This window comes from Papio anubis, chromosome 11 (genome assembly GCF_008728515.1).
Source record: "Papio anubis isolate 15944 chromosome 11, Panubis1.0, whole genome shotgun sequence".
NCBI lineage: Eukaryota > Metazoa > Chordata > Mammalia > Primates > Cercopithecidae > Papio > Papio anubis.
In genome coordinates this window covers 122586046-122597295 of record NC_044986.1, presented here as the reverse complement: position 1 = coordinate 122597295, position 11250 = coordinate 122586046, and positions in this window count along the sequence as shown.

Sequence of the window (11250 nt, the reverse complement as noted above, 5' to 3'; positions counted from 1 at the left end):
AAAAAAAAAAAGATGTAAGATGATAGCTCTTTTTCTTTTTCTTCTTCTTTTTTTTTTTTTTAGATGGAGTTTCACTCTGTCACCCAGGCTGGAATGCAGTGGCACTATCTCAGCTCACTGCAAGCTCCACCTGCTGGATTCACGCCATTCTCCTGCCTCAGCCTCCCGAGTAGCTGGGACTACAGGTTCCCGGCACCACGTCTAGCTAATTTTTTGTATTTTTTGTTTGTTTGTTTGTTTTTTAGTAGAGACGGGGTTTCACCGTGTTAGCCAGGATGGTCTTGATATCCTGACCTCGTGATCTGCCCACCTCAACCTCCCAAAGTACTGGGATTACAGGTGTGAGCCACCACACCCCACCCCAAGATGCTAGCTCTTAAATGGCTCATGCAGATAATTCTCAGCTATTCTTCTCATGTTCGGGAAGCAGGACTCAGTGACTGCTCCAGGCTCACCTCCCACACCACAGCTGAGGCAGGCTCTGATGGGGCCTGTCTTCTCCCCCAGCTGTCTTCCCCTGCACTGAGGATACCAATTGCTAGAGGTGATGAAAGGGAAAATGGTGCACCCTCTCTGCTGTGACTTAGGTGTGTTTTGAAGTTGCTGCCTGGTGTGAAGGCATCAATGAGATATCCACAAAGTGCTCTTAGGAGCACCGGGGTGCAATGTTGGAGGTGCTCACAGGACCATGTTCTTCCCCCTAGAGAGGGTGATGGAGTTTTAAGACGGATAAACACCCATTGAAGTTCTCGTCCCAATGTTAGAACTTAAGCCACTCAGCCCCTCTGAGTTGCAGCTTCCACATATATAAAATGGGCAGAATAATAACACCTGTGTCTTAGGGTTGTTGGAAAAGTTACATAAAATAGTACATCAGGCACCTTCCCAGCCTACAGGAAGCCCCCAGCAGCTGTGAGTGAGCTATGAGTCCCTCTCCTCATGAGCTTCCAGTCTGAGCTGTGTGGCAGCTTCCAGGGTTCTGCGGCTATCCCAGGTGCATGTGTAGAAAGCCAGTTTCCGGCCGGGCACGGTGGCTCACGCTTGTAATCCCAGCACTTTGGGAGGCCGAGACGGGCGGATCACGAGGTCAGGAGATCGAGACCATCCTGGCTAACACGGTGAAACCCTGTCTCTACTAAAAAATACAAAAAACTAGCCGGGCGAGGTGGCGGCGCCTGTAGTCCCAGCTACTCGGGAGGCTGAGGCAGGAGAATGGCGTGAACCCAGGAGGCGGAGCTTGCAATGAGTGGCGATCGCACCACTGCACTCCAGCCTGGGCAATAGAGTGAGACTCCATCTCAAAAAAAAAAAAAAAAAAAAGAAAGCCAGTTTCCTAACCTAAATAATGGAGGAACCTCAGATATGGTGTGGCTGTGTCCCCACCCAAATCTCATCTTGAATTGTAGCTCCCTATAATCTCCATGTGTCATGGGAGGGACCCAGTGGGAGGTAATTGAATCAGGGGGCAGGTGTTTCCCATGCTGTTCTCATGACAGTGACCAAGTCTCATAGATCTGATGGTTTTATAAGCAGTTTCCTCTTTCGCTTAGCGCTCATTTTCTCTTGTCTGCTACCATGTAAGGTGTGCCTTTTGCCTTCCACCCTGATTGTGAGGCCTCCCCAGCCACATGGAACCGTGAGTCCATTAAAGCTCTTTTTCTTTGTAAATTACCCAGTCTCGGGTATGTCTTCACAGCAGTATGAAAATGGACTAACACACAAGGTAAACTCTGGGCCAACTGAAAAGTGATTCGAGCCAAGTGATTGCAAAGTTTCCTTTCTGTTTGAAAAGTCAACTCCAAGCAGGAGACAAAATCAAAAGTGCTGTTTTGTACAGACTAATACAACCTCTAAACTCTGTGCTGGTGTTTGCAGGCTGGGGTGGGGCATCTTCGGCCTCCATGAAACCTCTGCTGAAGCTCTGTATTTCTTTTTTTACCTCCTTTACGAAGCTTTTTCAGGGAGAGGAAAGGCAATTGCCTGGCATGCACCACGGACCCACCTCTCCCGTGGTTCAACTTTTTCTCAATCTTTCCTCATGGGTGTTTTTTCTTCTCTTAAAATCATACCTGCCTGGCTGTGCCTTGCTGACTATTTTAATGTTATTCTAGACGTGCTGTAGGCTATGACATCACCTTTGTCTAATACAAAAATGCAGCAATACTCTTTTTATTACGTCCCATGCTTTCCTAGACCCGTCCTGATCGGGGCTTCCCAGATTGTGAGCCACAGATTCTGGAGTTTGCACGAGGTTCCAGCGTGAGATGCCTTGTCCACGTCCTCTCCAGCTAAGTAGACAGCAGGCTTCACACAGACTTCCCCATCAGTGCCCGGATATTTACCTGAGTGCATAGTATGTGTCTCCAGCGCTGCCATGCCAGGTGTGAAGAACAGAAAGATAAAGAAGACACAGCCTCTCGGTGGAGACACACACAGACTTGGACACATGAGAGGATGTGTTAGGTGCAAGGCGTTGAATTTAAGGGAGCTCCCAGCAGGGAAGCCAGAGGGAAGGGAAAGGGGCGGGACCTCCCAGAGCTGCGAGCTGCAGAGGTTCTTCCAGGATGAGAAAGCCTGGCCCAGGCAACTGCGGGGGCATGGCCAGGAAGAGTGGACCATCCCTGCAGTCCAAGGGAGCAGCAAGATAATTATGCAAAGTTAACGAACTGTACAGGTGGCTTTGCTTAGCCAGGAAGGGGCTCAGACCTCGAGTTTTAACAGATTAAATGTTTCTGTTATCAGTGAACTTTCAAAAAAAAAACAACAAGGAAACAAATGCATGGTTTTCTACTGTTCTATATCCTGAGCTACTCCAAAAAAAAAAAAAAAAAAAAAAGGTAAATTTAAAAGCTAAAATGAAAGGTTTCCTATTTTGGCCTCTGGGAATTTTGCTATCCTTGTCCACAAAGGGAGTGTAAATCCACAAATGTGATTTTCAACACCACTGCAAGGTGCCATTTCTTGTAATGCTTTTCAATGGTTAACCACCCCCCCGCCCCCTGTCCCCCGCCACACACACACACAAGCTAGAAACCAAGGGCTCTGCGTGACAGGCAGCTTGCCCTGCTGGCGTCTAATAGAGGAATGGGAGGATCCTGCGGAGAGCTGGTCCTCCTCACGGCTTTCTCCATTCAATTCAGCCCCTTCCACGAATGCTCGCAGAATGCACCTGGAGTTTCACCTACTTCTCAAAGCTCTGCCAGGGAGAGAAAAGGCAGTTTCCCGGTACTCACAATGAACATGGCTCCCATGGTTCAATTTTTTCTTCATCTTCACTCATGGTGTTTTTTTGTTTTTGTTTTGTTTTGTTTTGTTTTGGCGGAGGCTTGTTCAGGCTGGAGTGCAGTGGCGCTATCTCAGCTCACTGCAAGCCCTGTCTCCAGGGTTCACGCCAGTCTCCTGCCTCAGCCTCCCGAGTAGCTGGGACTACAGGCACCCACCGCCACGCCCGGATAATTGCTTGTATTTTTAGTAGAGACGGGGTTTCACCGTGTTACCCAGGATGATCTCGATCTCCTGACCTCGTGATCCGCCCGTCTCGGCCTCCCAAAGTGCTGGGATTACAGGCGTGAGCCACCGCGCCCGGCCTGGTGTGTTGTTACCTTTCTTAAAATCATACCTGCTTGGCTGTGCCTTGCTGATTATTTTAATATTATTCTAGACATGCTATAGACCATGATGTCACTTTTGTCTAATACAGTAACACAAGGATACTCTTTTATTACTCCCATTACTATGTAGAAGAATACCTTGCTCCCAACTCACAGGCTGCCACAGTTTTGTGGGTCTGGAACCAGAGCCTCTGCTTCAGGAAGGAAGGTTGGGCTTCAGGAAAAAAGCTGTTGTCTAGGTGGAAGATTGATTTGATTCACCCGGAAGTAAAATGCGCCTCCATCCTGGGTCTTTCCTAGGAAATATTACTAAGACTTTAGGAGGGAAGGAACAAAACCCCCTTTGAAGTGTGAGAGAGAGAGATCAAAGATGCGCCTTAATAGCTGACTGTGCAGGGTTCTCCAGCAGAGCACAGGGAGAAGGACGCTTGCTGGACAAACCTGTCCTTGTCTGCAGCGTCAGCCGGCCCCCAACCAGCCCACAGCCAGCTCCCCAGTGAAGCCTCTGCCTGGAGAGGCTTCCAGTTACCAATGCACCTTCTGCCCTCCAACGCGGCCTTCTGAAAGGAGCATTTGTTTCCTTGCCTGGGCTGGTGCAGTAGCCGATTGAGGGCAAAGTCATGTGGAGCCGTTCACAGAGCGAAAGCCATTATGCTGGGTCCGTCTCACCAACTGGTCAAAAAGGAATATTCCTGGTGGATATTTTTTTCCCCCTAAATATACATATATATTGTTTGGAACCCCATCAGGAGTGATTATTTTTGAAAGCAGTTAGTTCTCCCTGCTGCGGTGCTTAATAGTGATTTGCCATTATACTTGCTTTGTGTCAGGAGCTAAAGTAAAAAGCGCCCTAAAAACAGCTGTTTGTGCATCGCATGAGACTTTAATAAGAAACTCACCGGCGTGAGATGCAGGCCGGCGGTGTGCGAGGCTTTGTTGTTCTGTCTTCAATTAAGGGAAACATCTACGGTGAGGTCATTAACAGGAAAAGGACTTCAAACACAAACAGAAAGTATAGAAGAATTAAAAAGGAAAAGTATTTTTAACAAAGACGCAGGGACCTAAGCGTTCAAAGGCGTGCACAGGCGCGTGTTGCCTGCAGTCTCTGAGCAGCCACGTGGGGAGATCCCATGATTGGCCGGTGAGGGGCCCAGGACAGGGAGGACCCCCAGCAGCGCAGGGGTTCTGGGACTTGGCGGGGACTCTGAAGCCCTGAAGCTGCACACAGCTTGGGGAGGACTCTGGGAAGGGGAGCTGGCCCTGCCCTGAGTAAGAAATTCGATGTGAGAGAAACCGAAGGGTAGGGGACAGTCCATGGCTGCTGCATCCAGCATTCGCTCAGGAGAATCCAGACGTGACCGGTGGCGTCTTCAGGCTGGAGAGCAACAGATGCATTTCGGCAACACTGATAAAGAAAATCTGGGGCATGAATGCCCACTTTTCTGCTGCCTCCTAGTTTTCGTAAACTTCCTGTATTTATTAGAAAATGAAACACAAGTTTATTTCAGGTGGCCATTTCACTCATTTCCAAGTGGTCCTGACCGCATCATCTTGATCTTAAGTTATTATGCCTTTGCACCTGGAGGGGTAATTGTCACCCCAGAGTGTCCCTCTGTTTTTCTCTTAGTAACAGACCCTGCCCTCTCACCGCTACCCCCTCCACTCCACCCCGCTGGCTTTTGGCAGGCACATCTGGGTAGGAGCTCCTGGTTTCTGATACGGTTTGGCCGTGTCCTCACCCAAATCTCATCTCGAATTCTACTCCCATAATTCCCACCTGTTGTGGGAGGGGCCCGGTGGGAGAGAATTTGAATTATGGGGGCAGTTTCCCCCATACTGTCCTCATGGTAGTGAGTAAGTCTCAGGAGATCTGATGGGTTTGTCAGGAGTTTCTGCTTTTGCATCTTCCTCATTTTCTTTGGCTACCGCCATGTAAGAAAGTGCCTTTCACCTCCCGCCATGATTCTGAGGCCTCCCCAGCCACGTGGAACTGTAAGTCCAATTGTCCAATTAAACCTCTTTCTTTGTCGCAGTCTTGGGTATGTCTTTATCAGCAGAGTGAAACAAACTAATACAGCTGCTTTCTAGATGAAGGAGCAAGGCCAGAGCTCAGGCAGTCTCCACAACCTTTACGTTTTCCTTCCTCTGGCTGCAGACTAGGTCACGGGCATGGTGGTGGGGGCAGATTCGACTCTGCAAAGCAGAAAAGACATCCTGCAGGAGGTTGGGGCAACCAGCTGGTAGGGGCTGAGGTCTCGGGGTGACCTCCAGGAGCAGTCCCTCCACACCCTGGGCTGCCTCTGGACTGCTATGGGAGGGGGCGTAGACTTCTCTCTCCTGTGAGCCTCTGTGTCCACTTAGCCAGGGCTCCTGCTAACATGGTGGTCGTCTCCTTGAAGTTTCTATGACATGAGATCAGAGACAGCCAAGTTCTTAGATTTGACCCATTAGAGAAAGTTGTATCACTTGGCTTGTAATCCGTGAGAAGTCTTTCTGATTTAAATTGGTATGACTACCTTCTAATTTCATATATTTGGGACGAGAAAGCCGGGGAGTCTCCTGGTGTTAAATCTTTTGCGATACATTTCAAAGGATTATGACTGAGGTGTTGAGTAGCATATAAATCAAACTACAAAAAAAAGGAGGCATTTTAATAAATAAATGGCTTTTGGCTTAAAAACAAATCCCTGTCTCATTTTTTTTTAAAGATGAGGTTACCTTTGTTGACATTTCATCAGCTTTAATTCCCAACAAGTTGCTGAAGGTAAAGGACAATTGCTTTTATTTTTTAAGTGAGAGAAAAGGAGCCTTCCAACACATTTTTTCTAGTAGAAAGAGAAAATTGGCACTGAATAAACAAGAAGAAATGAAACTAGTGGCAGAAAATAAAAAACGAAACTGTATTTACAGCGGCATGGCCAGAGGGTGACGAAAGCCTGGGTTGGAGACATTCAAGGTGTCCCAGGCAAGTGACTCGCAGGAGGATGGCTTACTGTATTGGATGCTTGCCTTGGAGATTGACCTAGCAAGAGGCAGCAGGGCTCACTGCTAGGAAAACAGAAAATCAAAAATGGAAATGAGAAATATCCTGTATTCCTGCGTTACTCACGTGATTTTAACCTGGCTGGTGTCTTCAGGAACCTTTAGATTTGAGTTTATTTAGGGAATGATCTCTGATTCGGTCTCTTAAGCTTCCTTTCTTGAGTTTATCTGCTCTTCATTCTGTTTGAAATCATTGTTCTAAATTATCTTGTGCTTTTTCCTCTTCCTGTCTTCCATTAAATGCTTGCATCCTGGAGCTTAACCCCTTCATTGTTACCGTATTTCACTACCTGGAAGAGGCATCATTCCATTGGCTTTTTCATTATTTCTCTTTGTTCACTGTAATGTAGCTACTTTCAAACACAAGGGATGGTGATCGTTCTGAAACCATTTGGAATTTCCCTATAAAGGAAAGTGTCATGAAAATAATGTATTTTTTTTTTTTTACTAAAACAAACATATATGTCATGTGTTGTCTTCCCCATTTCTAGCAATCTTACAATTCTATTGGGAGAAGACACCAAGTTTTTCCGGTGTGGTTTGTCCCATCCATGTCCATAAATATGAGGGGCGGCCCCCGTGGCAGTTTCCATGCTTCCCAGCCAGGCCCAGTGAAAGGCTGAGAGTGACATTCCTCGCTGGGCACAAAGTAAAGGGAGTTTAATTTAAATCATCCCCAGCAATATTGCATGTGGAGAGCAGAACAGCAACACGTCCTCCAGGGCCTGTCCTAGGCTTTTCTTTTTGAGATACCTGCTCTCGTCTCCCAGGCAGCATGAGTTTTCTTTTTTCTCTTTCTTTTTCTGTTTTTGAGACGGAGTTTCACTGCTGTTGCCTAGCCTGGACTGCAATGGTGTGGTCTTGGGTCACTGCAACCTCCGCCTCCCAGGTTCAAGCTATTCTGCCTCAGCCTCCCAAGTAGTTGGGATTATAGGCATGCACCACCACGCCCAGCTAATTTTTGTATTTTTCAGTAGAGACAGCGTTTTACCATGTTGGCTAGGCCAGTCTCAAACTCCCAAACTCAGGTGATCTGCCCTCCTTAGCCTCCCAAAGTGCTGGGATTATAGGCATGAGCCACCATGCGCAGTCTGAGTTTTCTTTAAGGGCATTAATGGATGGCTCTCAGCCTGTCTCTTTTGCATTTTAAGTTGATATAATTACTGCACGAGTTCTGTTGGTGACCTTCTCATGGCTCACTTCGACTATATCCAGAACTCGGGAAAGGCTGCCTTCATGTGTCTGTATTAACTCGCTTGCTAACTGTGTAATTTTGAGAAGGTTCTCCCATTTCTACAATGGAGAAGATGCTACCTTCCTAAGAGAACTGAATTAGATAATGCATATGAAATTTCCTCACTCACATGACATGCTCACAAATATTATTCTACCTTCTTTGGGATGTGTGAGTTTTCTATTGGTAGTTTTGGTGGAAGATCCACTGTGGCAAAATGGCGAGAGAGTCTGAGATTTGGTGCTGGAGAACTAGCCCTACCAGAGTGCTCCTCTTCCACGTTTTCCAGCATAAGACTGATTTGCAGAAAGCAGTATGTGAAACCTTGGCATTTTGCCCGACTCTCAGTAAAAATAGCCATAACTTGCAGCTACTAATATCTAAGTCATCAAATTGTGCTTTTCTTTATGAGATATATTCAGAGCTAGAAGTCTCTAGTGTGTTTTATAGTCATCATTCCTGATAAATTCCCAGGTGAAATGGCTGAAAACTAGATGTGAATCGCAGAAAAATTACCAGGGTGATGCCAAACTCGAGGCCTCTTCCACGGAATGCCTCGCCTTGGGCAGTCTGTATCTTCCGCTCACCCTCCTTTCAGGCGTCTGCGTCTGCGACATTACCATCCACTCGACTAATGCTTGATTTTTTTTTTTTTTTTTTTTTCCCACACGGTGTCTCGCTCTCTCCCCCCGTGTGGGGTGGAGGGGGCATCTCAGCTCACTGCAAGCTCCGCCTCCCGGGTTCACGCCATTCTCCTGCCTCAGCCTCCGGAGTAGCTGGGACTACAGGTGCCCGCCACCTCGCCCTGCTAGTTTTTTGTATTTTTTTAGTAGAGACGGGGTTTCACCGTGTCAGCCAGGATGGTCTCGATCTCCTGACCTCGTGATCCGCCCGTCTCGGCCTCCCAAAGTGCTGGGATTACAGGCTTGAGCCACCGCGCCCGGCCTAATGCTTGATTTTCCTTAGCATTGAGGTAGGTGCCCTGTGGTGAATAAGGCCACACCTCCCCATCTCACGGCCACTGTTAAAACGCAGGGCAGCACACAAAAACACAACGAAAGTAAGGACACACAATCAATGTCAGCCTCACAAGTGATTAATTGTCATATTGAATGCCAAAGAACCAATACAGACTCTGATATTATGAAAGAAATGAACTCGTGTGCTGTTACCAGACAAAGAGGGCCCTCTAAAATATCCAGGAGCTGAGCCAGTAAGGACACAGGACCACGTAGACGGCACATCACACCACTCCAGAGGTGCTTTTGGATGGATGAGAAATAAAAAAAAAATCAATGCTGAATTCACTAAAAACAATGCAAGAAATAGCACTGAAGTAATGATTGATAAGTAGAACAAAAGAGGAAATACCTGCCATGATGAATGTCTAATATTTTGGTTGAATCAGATACTTCCATTAAACTAGGGGAAGTTTGTTTTTTAAAGGGTCTTTGTGAGTCTGAGAGACACTACAGAGTTCAACTCTAGAGTTGGAGGCCTCAGAGATTTTGTAACTGACTCATCAAACCCATTAGAAAACCCGAGGCCACACAAACAGCAAATGACAGGGGCTGGAGACTAATAAGAATCACAGAACACTGAGGGCATTAAGGAAGAGCAGTAACAGTAAGTGAAACCCATCCAGCACTTATGGGCTCTGTAAACGTGAGAAAACAAGGTAAACTCTGGGTCAACTGAAAAATGGATTGAGTCAAGTGATTGCAGTTTCCTTTCTGCTTGAAAAGTCGAGTTCAAGCAGGAGACAAAATTGAAAATGGAGTCTATATTAGACTGTATAAGATGGTGAAGTGATGGGTGTAAAAAGCATTTAAAGCAACTCAAAATGGGCTTCCTTTTAATAATTCAATTAGATTCACCCAACAACGTTACTGTTTTAAAAATGATTTACTCCTTCATTGTCTTACGAAATATGTCTCTGGAAGAAAACAGATACTCTCTTATTCTGTTAGGCATTTGGAGCTATTCTGGGCATACCATTTATCTATAAAATTTTATAAATAAAGAGAATATGTTACCCTTGATGTCATCAATCTTCTAAATAAATTGGACTTCACTGTGTGTGATTTTCCTGGTGACTGAGCTGTTTATTTATTTATTTATTTTTTGGTGTTTATATTAGACGCTTTGGATGCCTACATGATAAGGTGTCCTATGAATAGTGCTTTATTGCAGAAGACCCATTTCTTCCAGCATAAAACTTCTGGACATTGTACTTACACGGTGGCAAGTGTAAAGATTGATCAGCATTGAAGCGTCTTTTCTGTGAAATATTGTATCATGGAGATGATACCGTGCTGCAGAAATCCCACTCCAGCATGGCAGGGAAATGGATGAAAAGAAAGAGGGCACTGCCCTGTTACCTGCAAATAGCAATTTGTCATGCGTCCATTGACTGGGGAGCTTTAGTTTTCAGAGACACTTTCCCTCTTTTGTATGATATATTTGGAATCAACGAAGATTGGGAGGAACCCTATCAAACAGTGGAAGTATTTTTGTGTGGGTTATGAAAACATGGCTGGTAATCCGCCCATCTCTCTCCTTTAAAGAATTCTACCATCTGCGCTGAGAATTACCAGGGGAGACAGACGAACACTCAGTGCCACCCTCCGAGTTCCGTCCTTCTATGCCCACCTCCACCCCAAACGCTGGGGCGGGGAGACACAGCCAGCCCACGGCTGCCTGCTCCTTGTGCCCTGCCAGCTTCCCATTTCAGCAAAGAGGCGGCCACCTGTGTCCGTGTGGACTTCACAGAACCTTTTCTCTGTGCTCCAACTTCGGGCCACACGAGGAAGGTCTCTAACTTCTGCTGTTCCCCAAGTGCTCAGCCAGCTCGAGCCAGGTTGTGGGGTGCCAGGCACCCTGACTTCAAGCGGTTCCCCTGGAGACCCCAGGCCTTTGGTTTGGGGTCATGGAGCACCCACTGGCTACAACACCCCCAAGAGGTCAGAAACAGGAGCAAAATCCTCAACTCTGGTACATGAATTCAAGCTCCAGACTTCGTGGCTTCTGGCTGAATGGGCTGCGGGGTGAGGGGAGCCACAGCTCCAGACAGGCCTCCAGAGTTCCGGGGAAGGCACGGCTCTGGCTGCTCTGGAGCGTTCTCTCTGGAATGTTCCAGAACACTTGGTTGAATGTGGAGATACTCAGTGCCTCTGACCTTGGCTTCTGGGATTCAGGAGAAATTCCCAGTCATCAGGAAAAGTCTTCATCTAAAGCACTTGCTATATTTAGGCTTAGAGAGATGATACAGGATGAAAATCTGCACTGAGCTGTTGAGAATTGAGGAGGTGAGTCAAGGCCTGGCCAGACTGGCAGAGCGGGACGTCCAACCACGTGCCCAGT